The 19179-nt window shown below is 44.8% G+C and overlaps 1 protein-coding gene across 2 annotated transcripts in view; it reads left to right on the top strand.

The window, feature by feature from the left end:
* Positions 1-19179, top strand: part of LOC122789416 — a 1105687-nt gene that overhangs the window by 794442 nt on the left and 292066 nt on the right. The gene's annotated exons all lie outside the window — the stretch shown is intronic.

Genomic DNA, 19179 nt, shown 5'->3' with positions numbered 1-19179 from the left:
CCTTGCCTCATGGGGCCAGTTTCCTTCTAATTAGTTTCAGTATATGTACAGTTAAAGTAATTCACACCTTCCCCAGTTCATTGCTCTACATGAATGGTGGTAAGACAGATTGTTATGCAGATGAGGTCGGTGCCAAGTAAGGTAAATTGGGATTTTTTCACTGCTGCCGTTGCCTTGCTTTGAGTTGTGGGTGCTTTTGTATGGTAATGGAGATAACTGGCAAGTGTGCTTGCTTAAAGTATATTGCTAAAGTGCTGTGCCTTCAGTGCCTGGTCTGTACTGGCAAGATATCCATTGCTTTACCACGCAAGACTTCCTGTTTCATTGGATCCACAGCCTACTGTGTGGAACATCTGTACAGGGGATAAAACTTGGTGAAAGTATGTGGGTGGAGTGGGCCATGTAGAAAAGTTCACGAAGGACACAGGGTGCGTTTGCATTGCCTTGTCCATTTCTGGCTGCAGCATGTTTGCTTCCCAGCTGTCACATTTCAGCCTTAATGGACATTGACTATTTAGGTGGTCTGTCAGATGTGGAGGGTTAGTGCAAGATGCATACTGTTGGGAGACATTGCTTCCTTTTTGTATAGTCATCAGAGGCTGACGTTTGGGTTTTTAGGGAGTGAAAATAAGGTCCATCTGATTCCTTGCCTTTTAAGACAGATGCCTAGATTGACCCCCCTTCCCCCACCCCATTTATCTTTTCTTATCACTAGCAGTTTTGATTGCAGTTTGCTGAATACTTTGTAGAATACGTGAATGGCTTTGCAGCCCCTACTGTTGGATTTCTTTACTCTTGCCAAGAAAAAGGTACCTTTACTAAGCATTTACCAATTTGGAACGGTCTTCTTCCTCCATGGCATCCAGACAGACTTCCTCCCTGGGATGTGATGCTGAAGAATGTTTCTTGTGCTTGTTACCGGAAGGCTCTCATTTTAGAGACTGAGATGCAAGAGCACTTAAAATATTGAGCAAAGTGTGCAATTATATTAACATAAAAATTTGCTGGATATAGAATTGTTGAAGTGTACTTCAATTCTGATTCTTTCCCGACATTTGAAGATAACTTTTGATGGGCTTAATTTGCACAGGACTGCACACGCTTGGCTCTCATGAGAACTAATTAGGAATGTTTTTGGTGCAAGTTAGTACTGGAGCTATAATTTCAGGGATCTCTGCAGGTTGACTTCTATGCCAGTTTAAAATCTTCACATCCCATCCCTTTTGCTTTCAGTCTGGATGCTTCCATATTTTGGGTATGCTAGGCAGATGATGTTTGTTTCACTATTGGGTTATCTGCTTGCAGTAGCCCTCAGTCGGCCTGATTAACAGTCTTGGGTCGTGCTTCGGTTGCTGTCCCATGTCAGGTCGTCAGGGGTATAAAACATGCCGCAGACACTATTACATCAGTCTTTCTTGCCGTGCGGTGCCTGACGCAGAAGCAGTTCGCAAGTGCCGGTCCGTCGACTCATGAAATTTTTTTCGAGTTTCAGAACCGAAGTCTTCAAACTTTTTCTTGCTCCTTACAGATGTCAGTAAAATTTAATTGCATTACTTGTGGAAAGCAAATACCTTATAAAGATTTTCATTTGTACTGCATTCCTTGCCTAGGCCCAGATCACAACGTACCATGCTGTCTGTTTTGTGCTTTAATCAGTCCACTATCACTCATCTGTATATTTTTGCCTCAATGTTTCGCTTCTGTTTAATTATCCAGAAATGTCAGTTAGCCATTCGACTACCGGGGTTCTGAAAAAACGCAAGGGTAGACAGGCTGCTGAGGTCCAAAACTGCCAACGATGCTTCTAAGCCAGTCGCCATTTTGCTGGTACTCGGTGAGGCGCTTTCACAACCCGTGATAACCGCGACTTCTGATTCGCAGGTCTCTACTGAGACCCATTTGGAGTCCGGTATGCCACAAGATGCTTCAACTATGGAACCTGCGGATGTCTCCACCTTGGACGGGTCTGGAGCCAATGTGCAGGCACTGACTTCTGAGGGTGTTTTCAGGCCTATGGACTTGCATATTAAACCAGCGCCTTCTTTTAGGCCTTAATCTTGAACCATTCTTAAACTGACTCCTAGGCTGCATGGTCAGGCCTCTGTGCCTAAAAAAAACAAAGAATTGCTGAAGATCTAACTCTAATCAGGGGAAGACGGCCTCCCCCTTTTAAGAGACCTAGGACTGAAGCTGTTTATGCATCTTCTGACCAGGATTCTGATTTTTTTTCTTCTGATTCTTCTGATCTGGATTTGCCCTTATCTACTTATGAGGATTCTGATGCAGAGGAGACTATCCCCTCTGCTTTCCCTCCAGAGGATTTTTCTTTTGGTGAAACTTTACTCTGAGGGAGCATTTTCACTGGGAAAGCCAGGATTTTTCTGATTCAGAAGAGATGCTTAGGGATTACTTCTGCCTCAGCATAGGCTTTTAGCTATTCCTCCAATACTAAACATCGTTTATGCTTTTTCAGAATCTAGTCTGGCTCCTGATTCCGTGACTCCTGCTCCCAGAAAACCTGACACATTACAGGGTCCCTGATTCGCACAAGTTACTTTTTAAAAATCCTACTGCGGATCCAGAGACTTCACAGGGACCCAAGAGCATTAAGTCTTGTACTGCTAAAAATTATATCCCTTCTGATAGACTCAAAGGTGCTGGATAGATGGGGTAGGAAGGTTTGCACTTCTGCAACCTTGGCCATTAGGGCTTTAAACTGCCAGTTTCATATGTTAGTTATCAACATGTTTGTTGGATTGCTTAAACAGAAAATGATTATTCCTGACTGTGGAAAATAAAGAATTATAAGATTTAATGCATTCTGCTGACCAGAGTTGGAAAGTATACTTTGCAATGTGGATTTGATTCTTTAGAGGCCTCTTGCAGGGCTGCTGATGTTCGTGTTTCACTGTTGCAGTCATTACTCTTGGGTTATCCTGCTGGCAGGCTACCCTCAGTCGGCCAGAATTCCAAAGTCTAGGTCCGGCGTTGGTTGCTGTCGCCTCTTCCTGACGTCAGTGTGCCAGGGATATAAAAGATGCAGCCAACACCATTTTCTTCGGTCTTACTTGGCACGCAGTGCCCGAAGCAGTTAAGAGTTGGCCGACCGGCACTTGCTGAGATTTTCAAATCCGAATTTCAGAACCAAAGTCTTCATTGAAGCTAAGTACCCCATTGGGGAAACTTTTTTTTTTCTTGCTCCAGACTGATGTCAGAAAAAGTTAATTGTATTTCTTGTGGGAAGCAAATATCTGTAGGATTTTCATTCTTACTGTATTCTTTGTCTAGGCCTTGATCACAATGTTGCTAGTCGGTTTTGTGGTAGATTTAACCAGCGCACTAAGTGCCGGTTCGATTTTGCATTTCATTACTTTGGCTGAAGATTTAATTATATAATGCTGTCGGAACAGCTGATAACCAGAGTTTACAAAAAACGCAAGGAAAAGGATAGGCATCGGAGGTCCAAACCCAAGCCAGTTAGGCCAGTCGTCTTTTCACAGGTTTTCAGTGAGGCGCTTTCGCAGCCCCTGGCGCCTGCTACCTCAAAGCCACAGGCTGCTTCAGACTCCCACATGGAGCCGATTGGGCCTCTGGATACTCTGGGTATTGGACACTCTGAAATCATTCCCTCAGATGGGTGTGGAGCCGCTGAGCAGGCATCGGCTTCTGAGGGTGTATTCTTTATCTATATCTATCTATCTATCTATCTATCTATATCTATCTATATCTATCTATCTATATCTATCTATCTATATCTATCTATCTATATCTATCTATATCTATCTATCTATCTATCTCTATCTATCTATCTCTATCTATCTATATCTATCTATCTATCTCTATCTATCTATCTATCTATCTATCTCTATCTATCTATATCTATCTATATCTATCTCTATCTATCTATCTCTATCTATCTATCTCTATCTATCTATCTATCTATATCTATCTATCTATCTATATCTATCTATCTATATCTATCTATCTATCTATATCTATCTATATCTATCTATATCTATCTATATCTATCTATATCTATCTATCTATCTATATCTATCTATCTATCTATATCTATCTCTATATCTATCTATCTATATCTATCTCTATCTATCTATCTATCTATATCTATCTATCTATATCTCTATCTATCTATCTATCTATCTATCTCTATCTATCTATCTATCTATCTATCTCTATCTATCTATCTCTATCTATCTATCTATATATCTATCTATCTATCTATATCTATCTATATCTATCTATCTATATATCTATCTATATCTATCTATATATCTATCTATATATCTATCTATATATCTATATATATATCTATATCTATCTATATCTATCTATATCTATCTATCTATCTATCTCTATATCTATCTCTATATCTATCTCTATATCTATCTCTATATCTATCTCTATATCTATCTCTATATCTATCTATATATATACACGTCCTCTTCAGCTTCAAAAACTAAAGCAACTCTAAAGACAAAGAAACAAGTACAGCATGCTCCTACTCAATCTCCCATGCCTAAAAAACAGATGCTCAAAATGGCCAAAGACCTAATTACTTTGATCAGGGGCTCCCATCCCCCTCCTAAGAGGCCTAGACAAGAGACTGAGTATGATTCTTCTGATCATGTTTGTATTTCCTCTGATTCCTCCTCTGAACAGGATTACTCCATGCTTCCCTATGAGAATTCTGATGCTGAAGAAACCATTCCTTCAGCCTCTCCTCCTGAGGATTATTCTTTTGGGGAAACCCTGCATTCCATGAGGGAGCATTTCCACTGGGAGAGCCAAGATTATTCTGAATCTAAGGAAAGGCTCAGACTTTCTGCTTCTTCCTCAGCACAGACCCCTTGCTATTCCACCTGTTCTAGACATTGTAGATGTATTTTCAGAGTCTGGCCAGTCCCCTGACTCTCTACCCCCTGCACCTGCTAAGCTAGACAGATACTACAGGGTCCCAGATTCTCATAAATTTCTATATAAAAACCCCGCTGCTGACCCAGAAACTATACATCTCAGGGTCCCAAAGGGGTTAAAGCTTCCACTGCAAAAAAAACCTGTCCACTCTGATACAGATTCTAGAGCTCTAGACAGATGGGGGAAATAAGTCTACACTTCTGCTGCCGTGGCTGTAAGGGCTTTAAATTGTCTGTTTCATATGCTTAAATATCAGCAATATTTAATGTCACTGCTTAAACAAATTGACAAATTCTGAATGTTTAGAGAACAAGGAATTGCAGGATTTATTATATGCAGCTGAACAAGTGGGAAAGCATACTTTGCATTGTGGTTATGATTCACTGGAGGTCTCTTGCAGGGCCGCTGTTACAGGTACTGTTATTAGGAGGCATGCTTGGTTAAAGGAACAGAATCTGCCTGATCATGTTAAAGCAAAATTATTAGATGCACTATTACAGCATGATACTTTGTTTGGTACTAAAGCAGAAGAGGTGTTGAAAAAAAATGGAGAATAAAGCAAAATCCATGCAGACAGTTGAGGATTTCTTACAGGCACAGCTACCCAGGTTTAGCAGGAACTGGCCTTCTAAAAATTGGTCCTTTCAAATGTTGGACCACAGAGGCAGATACAGGTGCCCCAGAGGCAGATCTCAGCCCCAAGGCTCATACAGGCCTAAACAATGGGGTGCTCCTACCTCCAAAAGTGGTGAAGACAAATCACAAACTTACAGGAAACAGTCCCAATGACTTTCCTCTGCCAGATCCAAGCACACTTCTTTTGGCAGCCCCCTTAGGGGGAAAACTAGCACTTTTTTAATCAAATTGGCAAATTGTTACCAAAGACAAATGGGTCCTGAACAGTGTCCCAAGACTACAGGTTCCATTTTCACACTCTACCAAGGTCAAAAGGTATGCCAGACCTGCCACACAATGGGCAGAGGCACAAAAACAAATTACAGCCCTCATGGATATGAGGGCCATTCAGCAAGTACCACAACAGGGGCAAGGATTTTACGCCAGACTTTTCCTAGTACCCAGGACAAAATCTGGACACAAATACTGGACCTGTCTATACTAAATAAGTTTCTGGAAGTTCCAAGATGTTTACTCTTCAGCAGCTACTCCCCATGCTGGGCAAGAAGGCTTGGCTCGTAACTTTGGACCTAAGAGGCATACCTGCATGTCTCAATCAGACAATCTTGCAGAAGATACCTCAGATTAATAGCTGGCTCAATGCATTACCAATTCTCTGCACTGCCCTTTGGCTTATCTACTGTGCCCAGGGTCTTCACAAAATGCCTGGTACCAGTAATTGCGATTTGCAGACAGAGGAATTCAAAATATTTCCCTACTTGGATGACTGCCTAAAGCAGAGAACAGACATTCTTCTAAAGCATCTGGCGTTTGTAAATAGATTACTAATTGGCCTGGGGTACACAGTAAACGAAAAGAAATCAAAACTAGTGCCCTCTCAAGAGAATATTCCTGGGTGCAAGTTTAAATACAACTGCCCAGATGGCTTATCTCACGGCAGACAAAAGCAACTGACTTCAAGAAACTGGCAACAAAAACCCACTTATCTGCAAGGAAAATCTTGCATGCCTTGGGTTTCATGGCATCCTGCATTCTACTAATTCCATATGCCAGACTGCCACAGCTGGAGACAGTAATTGACATTCCGTGCCTGCAACAGGAGTTTTGATGGGCAGAAGCCTGTCACCACAGCAAGGATCTCCATTCAGTTTACCCACAGCCAGACAGACACTGACAACGGATGCATCAGAGGAGGCCCATATGGCAGGAAAATGTATTCAGGGCACATGGCCTGCAAACCAGATGCATCTTCACATCCAAAAAGAGATGCTAGCTGTTCAAAATGCCCTGACAGCTTTCAAGGACCTGCTTCATCCAGGACAGATTCTGATGCAGACAACACTACGGTCATGTGGTACATAAGTAGGGAGGTACACATTCCTACCCCCTCTGTAGACAAGCAATGACCTTATGGGACACAGCATTGGCTTTTCAAGTTCACCTGCAAGCACAATTCCTGCCAGGAAAAACAAATACTCTGGCAGACTAAGCAGAAACCTCATGGATCCCCATGAATGGAAACTGGATATGCAAGTTTTCAGCATGATAATAAGGAAATGGGGATGCCCAGACATAGATTTATTTGCCTCCCCTCACAACTGCCAATTGCAGAGATTTTGCACAAGGATTTGTCACAAGCAAGCATGGAAAGTGGGCACCCTATCCTTCAGCTGGAAAGCACTAACAGATGTAACCGTATATGCTTTTCCCCCACTGCCTCTCCTTCCCAGGTTACTCCTAAATGTCAGACAAGAGAAGCCAAAAATGATACTGATTGCACCACACTGGCCACACCAGCACTGGTACCCAATCCTAAAGAGCTTGCCTCAAGGTCCTGCATGGATATTGCCTCAAACTTCTCACTTGCTGACCCAACAAAACAATCCAGATACTGCACAGCCAACTCCAGACCTTAAATCTGGCAGCGTGGCGGATAATGTAGCCATTCAGAACACTCCTCTTTCAAAAGCTGTTTTAGATGTTATCTTGGAGGCCAGGAGGCTTAGCGCCAGAAAATCTCATGCAGGAAAATGGAAGAGATTCTGTGCTTGGAACCAGCAACAAGGCATTGACACGTGTGTACCAAATATCCCTCAGATTTTACAATAACAGATACTGAACAAAGGCCTTTCTTTTGAATCAATTAAGATTCATGCCTCTGCCATTTCACCCATTACAATACAGTACCACCTATCTTTTCCTCATCCTTTTAAGGCAGTACCTCAGAGGGGCCAAAACATCAGGTCTCCAAGGAGAGCACCGATTCCAGCCTGGGACCTCAATTGTGTTTTGGAAAAACTCACTGCCTCCTTTCAAGCCAGCATCAACAGCAGATATAAAATTCTTATCCTGGAAAACAGCTCTGCTCCTAGCAACCTCTGTCAGGCGAGTCTGAGTTACAAGCACTCATGGCTGCAGAACCTTTTATCATTTTTCATCCAGGGTTTCTCTGAGGACAAACCCTACATTTATGGCTAAGGTGGTGTCCAGTGTGGCCCTCAACCAAACCATTCACTTGCCTACCCTCTATCCAAATCCACAGAACAAGGATGAGAAAATCCTGTGTTTTTTTGGACATAGGCAGTTGCGCTTCTACTTGGGCAGAACTAAAGCTTTCAGAAAGACTGAGCAGCTTTGTGCCATATGCTGCAGGATCACAAGGAAAGGCCATCTCAAAACAGACTATTTCTAAATGGATAGGTCATTGCATCAGATTATTTTCAACATGGAAAATCAGTGCCTAAGGGCATTAGGTCTCATTCCACCAGAGCAGCAGCCACTTCAGCAGCCTTCCTCAGTGCCACCAACCAAAGATATCTTAGAGGCTGCAACTTGGAGTTCAGTGCACACTTTCACAAAGCACTACCACTTAACTCTTTACTCTAAGTACAGAGCAGGCTTTCCCACTGCAGTTCTGCAGGGCCTCATAGCCTCTCCTAACCCTATTTAGCCCAGCCACCCATCCTCAGCATTGATTTCAACCCAAGAGTAATGACTGCAACAGTGAAACACTATGAACATAATACAGTTGTGTACCTACCATAAATGTAGATGTTGGTGTATTCACTGTTGCAGTCCATGTTAACCACCCTTCTCTATCCTATACAACATTTTTGGTGTATTTGCTTGTAGATGAAGGAAATGTTTTTGTGCATGCATTTTTATTGGCTTATTTTTCAGCCTACCATTTGGGGGCACCTGACATCTGCGGCAAGAAAAACTGAAGAACATGGTGGCTGCATCTTATACCCCTGGCGCAGTGACTTCAGGGAAGAGGCGACAGCAACCAACGCCGGACCTAGACTTTGGAATTCTGGCCAACTGAGGGTAGCCTGCCAGCAGGATAACCCAAGCGTAATGACTGCAGCAGTGAATAAACTCTCTTAACATCTACATTTATGGTAGGTACACAACTGTACTCTCAACTCGTGCCAGTTAACAGTTGTCTGGTCTGTGAAATGCAAGTATCACCAAGATTTCCATTCTTACTGTGTCACCTCTTTAGGCCAAGACCATGGCGTCCCTCATGTCTGTTTTGTGCTTTGTTCAACGCCAGAACTGTTATCGAGCCCTTATAGTCACTAAATACTTTCTCTCTCTGTATTCCGAAATGGCTGCACAGGTCCAAAACTGCTGATGCTTCTGTTAAGCTAGTCGCCAGTTCGCCAGTACTCGTGTGCTTTCACAGCCCCTGATGCCCGCTTCTATAGATTCGTAGGCCACTACTGAGACTGAAGTCTACTATGCAGCACGTCTCTACTACAGAACCTGCGGATGTCTACTTTGGATGGGTCCGGAGCCGCTGTACAGGCACCGGCTTCCGAGGAAGTTCTTCGCACTACCTATATTTGACAGACTACTTTTCACATTTTCAGTTTTCTAAAATGACCAAGGTCCTAAGGACTAGGGTAAGAACTACACCTGAAAAACTGACTACTCAAGCGCCTGCTTCCATACCTCAATCTCAAATGCTTAAAATGGCAGAAGACCGTGTGTTAGGAGAAGTCACCCTACCCATGCTAAATAAACTTTTCTCCAGCAGCATTATCCAACCAAGAGTCCGACTGAGGTTTTTGATTATGAAGACATGCCCTTATTTGCTTATGAGGATTCAGATGCAGAGGAATCCATTCCTTCTGCCTCTCCCCCAGAGTTTTTCTTTTGGGGAAACTTTACATACCTTTACAGCATTTCCATTGGGAATGCCAGGATTATCCTCAGTCCAAAAAGACTCAATTTTTTTAATTTACCACAGCACAGACAATTGGCAATTCCTTCTGCGCTGGATGTTGTGGAAAATGTTTTATGGAATCCAGTCTAACTCCTGATACTCCATCTCCTGCTCCCTGGAAACCTGACCAATATTAGAGTCCCTGACTCTCGAATATGTTTTCAAAGTCCCACTGCTGACCTGGTGGTAATCTCCCAAGGACCCAAAGGAATAAAAACTGCAGCTAAGAATCCCACCCTTTGGAGAGGGATTCCCGAGCTTTAGACAGATGGGGTAAAAAAGTATACACCTCAAACTCTTGCCATTGTAGCATTAAATTGTGAGTTCCACATGCTGAAATACCAGCAACATACAATGGAACTTAAACAAAAATTGTCTACCTTCCCAGACTGTGCAGAAAATAGAGGAGCTTATGGATTCTTCAAGCCAAGTTTCTAAGCATACCCTGCAATGTGGGTTTGCTGCCCTACAAGCATCCTTAATGGCAGCAGTCACAGGTTCTGTAATTAGAAGGCTTGCTTGACTTTAACAGACCTTGCCAGACCATGTCAAATCAAAACTATTGGACGCACCATTGAACAAAGATTTGGCACCAAAGCAGAGAATGTTTTAACCTAATTCTATGCATACAGACTTATTGCAAGTCCAGCCTCTGAGATTCAGTAGGCATTGCCCTCAAAACATTGGTCCTTTCCAGCCTCCTCAAGGCCACCTCAGACTAGGCCAAGGGGAAACAGCCCCCCCCCCCCACAAACAGTCCCAGGGAATGCAGAGATCTCAGCAATGGAGCATCTCCACTTCTAAGCCAGGGTGTCCTTATGGAAAGAATTCACTGACTTTTCACTCCACCTCTTACCTCTGCCCACCTGCTTGTACCCCTTTGAGGAAAACTTTCCTCACATGCAAAAAACGGCCTCCATCACCAACTATCGTTGGGTCCGCAACAGTGTCCCAGGGGTACAAATTTTATTTCCACACTTTACCCCAAAAGGGTTCCCAGATCTTTCTCCAAACTAGTGGGCAGAGGCACAAAACCAAGTTCATTCCCTGCTCTCCATGAAGGCAATTCAGCCTGTTACTGCAGACTGGATAGGTCAAGGTTTCTCTTCCAGACTATCCACTCTAAGCACCTTCCTGGTGGTACCAAAATTCAAAATGCTTGCCCTCCAGCAGCTTCTTCCTGTGCTGTCCAAAAATGCCTGGTTAGTTACCCTAGATTTAGAGGCCTGTCTGCACATCCCAACCAGACTTGCAGGAAAGATCTACATTTCAGGGCAGGATCTATGCATTCAGTTCTCTTTGCCTTATCCACTGCTCCTAGTTTTCACAAAATGCCTGGCTCCAGCCATTGCTTTTTACAGACAAATATTCAAATGTATCCTTACTTGGACGACTGCCTGATTCAGGCAAACTGGAAAACCTGTTGCACCACCTGACATTTGTAAAGGACCTACTGACCTCACTGGGGTAATCTAAAACAAAATCCAAACTAGTCCCCAGTCAGAAAATTGTACACTTGGGAGCAAGCCTGGACATATCCCAGATGGCATTCCTTACGCCAGAACAGCAAACCTGACTGGCTATGTGTCTTATCTGTCCACAGAACAGTTATCTGCAAGGAAAATCCTGCAAGCTCTAGGGTTCATGGCCTCCTGCATTCTAATTCTATATGCCAGGCTGCATATGAGGAAACTTCAGTGGTACTTAGAGCCTTTGGTGTCAGCATTCTCTCAGGACCTGGAAACTATTATACCTATGATACTTTGTCTAAGGGAAGATTTTCTTAGGTGGGCAGCAGCATGCAACCACAAGGGATTTACCTTTTTCACCACCCCACACCACCCAGACCCTAACCACAGACTCATCAGACTATGCTTGGGGTGCATACCTGGACGGCAGGTGCATTCAGGACCACTGGAGCCCAAATCAGATTCATCTGCACATCAACCAAAAAGATGCTAGCTGTTCAGCATGCTCTGACTCTCTCCAGGCCCTCAACTAACAGACATCACAGTGAATGTGGTACATCAACAGGCAGGGGGGGAACCCACTGTGTAGGCTAGCAATGACCCTTTGGAACATTGGCTTGAGCCATGCATATACACCTGCTCGCACGATTTTTGCCAGGCAACTAAAACTCCCAGGCAGACAACTTGAGCAGAAATCTCCTAGACCCACACACGTGGCAAACCGCACCTTCATTCTCATAACCCAGAAATGGGGTATCCTGAAGGTGGACCTATTTGCCTCCCGCAACAACCACCAGCTCTGCAAATTCTGCACCAGGGAACCTCACAGCAAGGCCTGGCAAGTGGGTGCTCTAACCTTCCACTAGGTAAACCTGTCTATGCATTTTCTACTCTGCGTCTTGCATGGGTATTCAAAATAGAGGAAAGACTAAGGGCAATTCTGATTTCCCAAGACTGGCCACGCCAACACTGGTACAAAGTACTACGCAGTCTCACCTTTGCCTCTAGCACCTCCCTCAGATTCCAACTCTCCTGACTCTGCAGGACGGAGTTCTTGAATCCAAAATTGCAGACCTTAAACCGGGCAGTCTGGCTTATTCCATTGAGCTCTCCTCCAGTGGCCTGCCTAAGCAAGCCAGTCCTGGATGTATGTGAAGCCATACAACCCATCATTGGAAAATCCTATGCTGTCAAGTGGAAAAGGTATTGTTCCTGGATTCGGGCTAAAGTAGCTGAACCAGAACAGCCCTTACCTCTCATCCTGGATTACTTGGCAGACCTACTTGAAAGGCCTATCCTCTTCAATTAAAATCCTTGCCTCTGCCATATCTGTTCATTAAAGCACAGAGCCACATCTCTCCACACCCACTCATCAAGAAGTTCCTTAGAGGGGCTAACAATTTAAGCCACCGCCCCCCCAGAAGAGCCCCTACCCCTGCTTGGGACCTTAACTTTGTGTTGGAAAAGCTCACACTACCCCCCTTTGAGTCTGCAGCTTCAGCAGAGTTAAAATTCCTCTTGGAAAACTGCCTTGCTTCTGGCCATCACGTCAGCTAGAAGAGTGAGCTACAAATACTCATGGCTGTGGAACCCTTCATATTTCGTGCTGACAGGATCTCCCTCGGGAGTAACCCTGTTTACATGCCTAAAGTGTCAAGTGTGGCTCTTGGCCAATTTATTCATTTGCCCACCTTTTTCCCTAAACCTCAAAATAAGGGGGAAAGGATCATGCACTCTAGATGTGCAAAAAAGGTCAGATTCTACCTGGATAGGACTAAGCCCTTGGGAAATCTGACCAGTTACTAGTCAGCTTTGCACCTGAGGCAGAGGGCAAGGTCCTATCCAAACAAATAATTTCCAAATGGATAGCACACTTTATACATTTCTGTTACAAACACCATGGGAAACAACCCCCACAGGGGGTCAGAACACATTCCACTAGGGCAACTTCCACCTCTGCAGCCTTTCTCAGAGGGATTCCTACCAGGGACATCCTGGAAGTTGCAACTTGGAGCTCTGTTCATACTTTCAAGCATTACCACCTGCCTATCTTTTCAAAATCCAGGGCAGGCTTTGCAACCGCAGTCCTGCAGAAGCATGCCAGCCCCAACTCTTCTTGATTGCCTCCACCCGTTCTTCAGCTTTGGGAATCAACCCAAGTGTGTTGACTGCAGCAGTGAAACACTAAACATAGTACAGTTGTGTACACTTGCCATAAATGTAGATGTTCGTGTATTCACTGTTTCAGCCCTGGTTTCCCACCTGCCATCCCCCTTGCCTCTCTTACTTAGTACTGGTGGTGATGTTTTTCTTTCACTGTTGCAGTCATCACATTTGGGTTATCTGCTTGCAGATGTTCGTGTTTTCCCTGTTGCAGTCATTACTCTTGGGTTATCCTGCTGGCAGGCTACCCTCAGTCGGCCTGAATTCCAAAGTCTAGGTCTGGCTTCGGATGCTGGCGCCTCTTCCCTGACGTCAGTGCGCCAGGGGTATAAAAGATGCAGCCAACGCCATTTTTTCTAGTCTTTCTTGCTGCGCGGTAGAAGCAGTTTGCAAGTGCCGGTCGGCCGACTCCTAAGATTTTCGTGTTAAAATTTCAGATCTGAAGTCTTTAAAGTTAAGTACCCCATTGAATACTTTTTTCTTGCTCCAGACCGATGTCAGAAAAAGTTAATTGTATTTCATGTGAGAAGCAAATACCTCAAGGATTTTCATTCTTACTGTATTCCTTGCCTAGGCCCTGACCACGACGTTGCTGGTTGGTTTTGTGCTAGATTTAACCAGCGCACTATAAAGGGCTGGTACGATTTTGCTTTTCACTATTTTGGTAGAAGATTTAATTACACTGCCGTCTGACAACCAACTGACTACCGCAATTCACAAGAAACTCAAAGAAAAGGACAGGCATCAGAGGTCGAAAACTGACTAGGCTTCTAAGCCGTTCGCCAGCTCTCTGGTGCTTTCACAGCCCCTGACGCTTTCTACTTTAGAGCCGCAGGCTGCTTCAGACTCCCATGTGGAGTCGCCTAGGCCGCTGGAAGCTCAAGGTGTTGGACCTTCGGAAACTATTCCCTCGGATGGGTCCGGAGCCGCTGAGTTATCTGCTTCTGAGGGTGTTTTCAGACCTACTCTTTTGTACATTTAAAGCGACACCAGCGACAATGGCAAATATTAAAGCATCTTTTAAGACAAAAGCAAGTGCAACAGCCTCATGGTCAGGTGGCCTTGCCCAAAAAACAGATGCTCAAAATGGCCTAAGACTTACTTTGATCAGGGGTTCCCATCCCCCTCCTGATAGGACTAGGCAAGAGGCAGAATATGAATCTTCAGATCAGGTTTCCATTTTTTCAGATTCCTCTATTGATCAGGAATACTCTTCCTCCCTATGAGGATTCTGATGCTGAAGAATCTATCCCTTCAGCCTCTCCTCCTGAGGATTACTCTTTTGGGGGAAACCTTGCATACCATGAGGGAACATTTCCACTGGGAGAGCAAAGATTATTCAGAATCTAAGAAAAGGCTCTGAATTCCTTTTACTCACTCAACAGAGGCCCCTAACTATTCCGCCTGTTGGAGATTGTAGATTTAGTTTTAGAGTCCACTCTGACTCCTTACCTCCAGCTCCTGTTAAGCCAGACAGGTACTACAGGGTGCCTGACTCTCAAATTCCTTTTCAAGAACCCTGCTGCTGGCCCAGAAACTATTTCTCTGGGTCCCAAAGGGGTCAAGGCATCCACTGCAAAAAACCCTACCCCCGCCAACAGGGATTCTAGGGCATTAGATGGGGAAAGATTATTTACCTCTATGCTACCTTGGCTAGAAGGGCTTTAATTGTCCATTTCATATGCTCAAACAACAATATATTATGTCGCTGCTTAAACAGAAAATGTTAAATTCTGAAGGTGCAGAAAATAAAGAAATGCAGGATTTATTGCATGCAGCTGAACGGGTTTGAAAGCATACTTTGCAATGTGGTTTTGATTCTTTGGAGGCCTCCTGCAGGGCCGCTGTCACGGGTTCTGTCATTAGGAGGCATGCTTGGTTAAAGGAACAAAATTAACCAGATCATGTTAAAGCAAAATTATTAGATGCTCCATTACAGCATGATACTTTGGCCTTAAAGTGGAAGAGGTGTTAAAGAAAATGGAGGACCAAGCTAAATCTATGCAAACAGTCAAGGAATTCTTGCAGGTACAGCCTCCAAGATTTAGCAGACAATGGCTTACAAAGAATTGGTCCTTTCCAGTGTCAGACACAACAAAATCCCCTGCATGAGAGCTGATGCACGGCTCCAGAAGTAAGATACAATAACACACAAGAAAAAAGAGCCAGCAAACAATGACCAGATACGATGAATATTGTATTTAAAAATACATAACCGCAAACAGGCCGGTTTCGGCTGGAAACAATCTACCTTCTTCAGTGTATGAGAAACGATCAAAGCTGTTTAGCATGAAATCAGATCCCATTGGTGGATGCTCATATATATTCATTTAATCCAGGGGGAAACAAGCCACCAAGTTTAATAATCCATTTCTTTTCTTTCCCATTCAATACTGTATGCCACCCTGTTTTGTTAGAACTATTACCATGTACCATATCAATAATGGTAAACATGAACTTGACCGTGGGATGTGCCATATGGTGTTTATATAAAGCATTGTTCATTCTTTTTTGTTTGATATTGCTAATGTGTTCTGAGATGCGTATTCTCATGGGACGTAATGTTTGCCCCACAGAATGCTCCACAATTGCAAGTAGCCAGATAAATAATCCAGTCGCTACGGCAATTAGCAAAAAAGCGGAGATCAAAAACTTGGGGTCTATTCCTACTGGAAAATTCCTTGGATTTGTTAATGTATTGACAGTGCAATGACCACAAGGGAAACATCCACATAAGATGTCCCCTGATAAAGTTGTCTGGACATACCCAGTATATCTGGTGTCACTAATTATAATTGAAATATGAATTCAAATTTTTGCCTTTCCTATATGAAGAGGCATCGGGCTGGTATTATATTGGAAATGTCCTGGTCACACTAAAATGTTCCAATGTTTGTGAACACTCTGAATAAGACAATTAGAATTCCTAGAGAAAGTAGTAGTGAATCTAAGTGGTTGGGGTAATGTGTTGGAATGGTCTCTGTATTTTAATAAATCAGATCTCTCCATACAATTGACCTGATGTTTTAGCAACTGAAATGTCACCCACCTTATAGCCCCTGTGTTTGAATCTGTCAAGTCAACTTGATTACTGCAAAATGTGGCATGTTCTGAACATATGCGTTTGGCCCGAATGAACTGGGCCTTAGGAATGTTTTGTGCTATATGTGGAGGGTGGAAACTGGAAGCATGTAAAATGGAATTGTACTGTGGGAATTTTCTATACATCTCTGTCCCCAAGGTATCATCAGGAAGCCTGTTGACTAGGACATCCAAAAATGTGATACTATTCAGATCATGATGTTCAGTAAAAACTAACCCCCGTTCATCATTGTTGAGATAAGAAACAAATTCCATAAGTCCAGTTTCGGTACCTTTCCAAACAAGCCATACGTCATCCAAGTAACGTCTCCATATATCAATATCAGGTAAAAATGTGTTTCTGGAAGGATCATAAATATGTGTTTCTACATAGGCCATAAAGATATCCGCATAAATAGGGGCAAAAGATGCCCCCATTGCAGTCCCTTTTGTTTGCCAAAAACAAAGATCCTTATAATAGAAGACGTTACTTGTAAGAACATGCTGTGCCAGGCCCACCAGGAAGGAGTTGAAATCCAAACTGTATAGGTTTGATATTTCAAGCCAATAAGCTAATGCCTCCAAGCCTGCCTGGTGTGGAATATTCGTATATAATGCACTAACATCAAGTGTGCATAAATACCAATCTGATTCCAGTTGCATATCAGCAATAATTTGTAAAAAGTGGGTTGTCCTGTAAACTGGAACGTATGAAGGGTAACAATGGATCTGAAGTAGGAGATTGTCTGCAACCTGTGGGTTATGGATCAGATATTGGATCCAAACCGGCATGGTTTACCAGCTATGGATCCAAGCTCTCAGCTCCTCCCCTCACCCATAATGCCCTGCTCTACCCTCATGACCTCAGATCTCGTTTGCCGCGCTGGTGACCAGATTGCGTTTCTAAGCTCTTCAGCTAAGTGCAGTTTTATTAGTCTTTAAAGTGCTAATTTTTGAAGTTGTGTGGAAGTGTAGGTTTCCCTATTATTTAATTACACTTTTAGTATTTTAAAATTTAATTTTACTTATCCCTCCCCTCGCTGGTAGCATAGTGTGTGTTTGGGCCTGATGAGTGATTTTGTTACTTTGCTTTATTTCTAGTTTAAGTAACCTTTTTGCATTTGGGATGCCTGAACAACCCAAAGCTGTGTTCTCCAAGTGCTCAGAGTGCGGCCATAAGCTTTCCCCGGCTGATGGCCACACTCGGTGTTAGATGCCTTGGGGTTGGAACACCTCACTTCTGGATGTTCCATTTGTGCAGGGTTCAACCCCAGGGCATTGAAGGAGCGGAGGTCCAAGCTTGTCTTGGGTCTTTTGCCACCGGACTCTGCTCCGGCCTCCGCTCCTTCGGGGGTAACCGTTTCTACGGTTGTCTCCTCTCCGGCTCCCCCTGGGACTCAACCTCCCTGTAGTGGTTCGGAGGATAGGGAAGCTAGAAAGAAGGACCGGAGGGAGAAGCACCATAAGCGGCTGGCCGAGACCTCTGTTTCGGCCCCGCCAGCCAAGCGGGCTTCTCCTCCGGCCTCCTTATCTGCTGGCTCTCCCCCTCCTCGGCTCCGGTCTCCAGTGTGTTTTTCACCGGGACCTGAGGAGGAGACCCGATCTCCGTCGAGGCTATCGAGGAGGCACTCAAGGCCTACCTCGGTAGCCTCGTCGAGATCAACTTATAGCCTGTCAGACGCTGATCTGGACCGGATGATGAGAAGGTTCATCCAGGCCCAGATGCAGATGGGAGTGCTCTTGCCTCCCCCCCTCTGGGGGGGAGCTTGACCCCTTTTTTCAAGCCAATTGCTCCTTCTCCGACTCGCTACCCGGGTTCGGAGCAGTTGGAGCCAAGCAGCTTCGGAGCCGGGGGTGGATCGGCGCCGATAGTACTTGGTACTTTGGATCCGACCCTGCCCTCGAGTACTTCGGATCTGACCTCTTGGAGCCTGGATCCTAGCTTCGGATCCGGGGGGGATCAGTGCTCCTTCGGCTCCGTCTGTGTCGGAGCGCACTGTCCCTTCGGATCCGAGCGCGCGCGCTCGATCCACTCCTCTGATCCGAGGGGGAGCCGATTGTCGGATCCTTTGGTTGAGGTCGGCTCCCCTTTGGCTTTTGATGTAGTGCAGAGGGCCCTGTTGAGGGTCTCCGGACCCCCGGCACTTGCTTCGGCTCCGTCCCGCGCTCCCTCTGTACTGGGTCAGGCTTCCACCATCCGGCCCTTGGGACAGCCCGCTCCTGTGCCCCAAGCTGTTCCCCTGGAACAGGTTACTGTTTGCGAGGAGTCCTCTGACAGCCCCCCGGAGGATGTTCACATACGTGCAAAAGGAGGCACATTGACTCCCCCGAGTCTCTCTCAGAAGACACGGATTTGGAGGAAGGGGAAGGCTCCCCACGGTCACCCCCGAGGATGTCTCATTTGGGGACATCATGGAAATGCTCTGCATAAGGGGGGGGTGGTCTGCCACCAAGTCTTCCTCGGACGAGTCCGTGTTCTTGGAGGCATTTGAAGCGGGCCCGTCTACCTCTTGGGTGTCCCCTCCTGCCGACCCCCTGGTGGACCTCATTACCACCAGGGCGTGGAAGGAACCGGACACCTTGGAGCCAATCCCTAAAAGGCCCGACCGTATTCTGTCCCCCGGCTGACTGTGCCCATTGGAGTAAGGGGCCTCCGGTAGATGC

Source organism: Protopterus annectens, chromosome 14.part0 (assembly GCF_019279795.1).
Source record: "Protopterus annectens isolate FY-2018-M chromosome 14.part0, PAN1.0, whole genome shotgun sequence".
Taxonomy (NCBI): domain Eukaryota; kingdom Metazoa; phylum Chordata; order Ceratodontiformes; family Protopteridae; genus Protopterus; species Protopterus annectens.
This window is presented reverse-complemented; position numbering and strand designations above follow the sequence as displayed.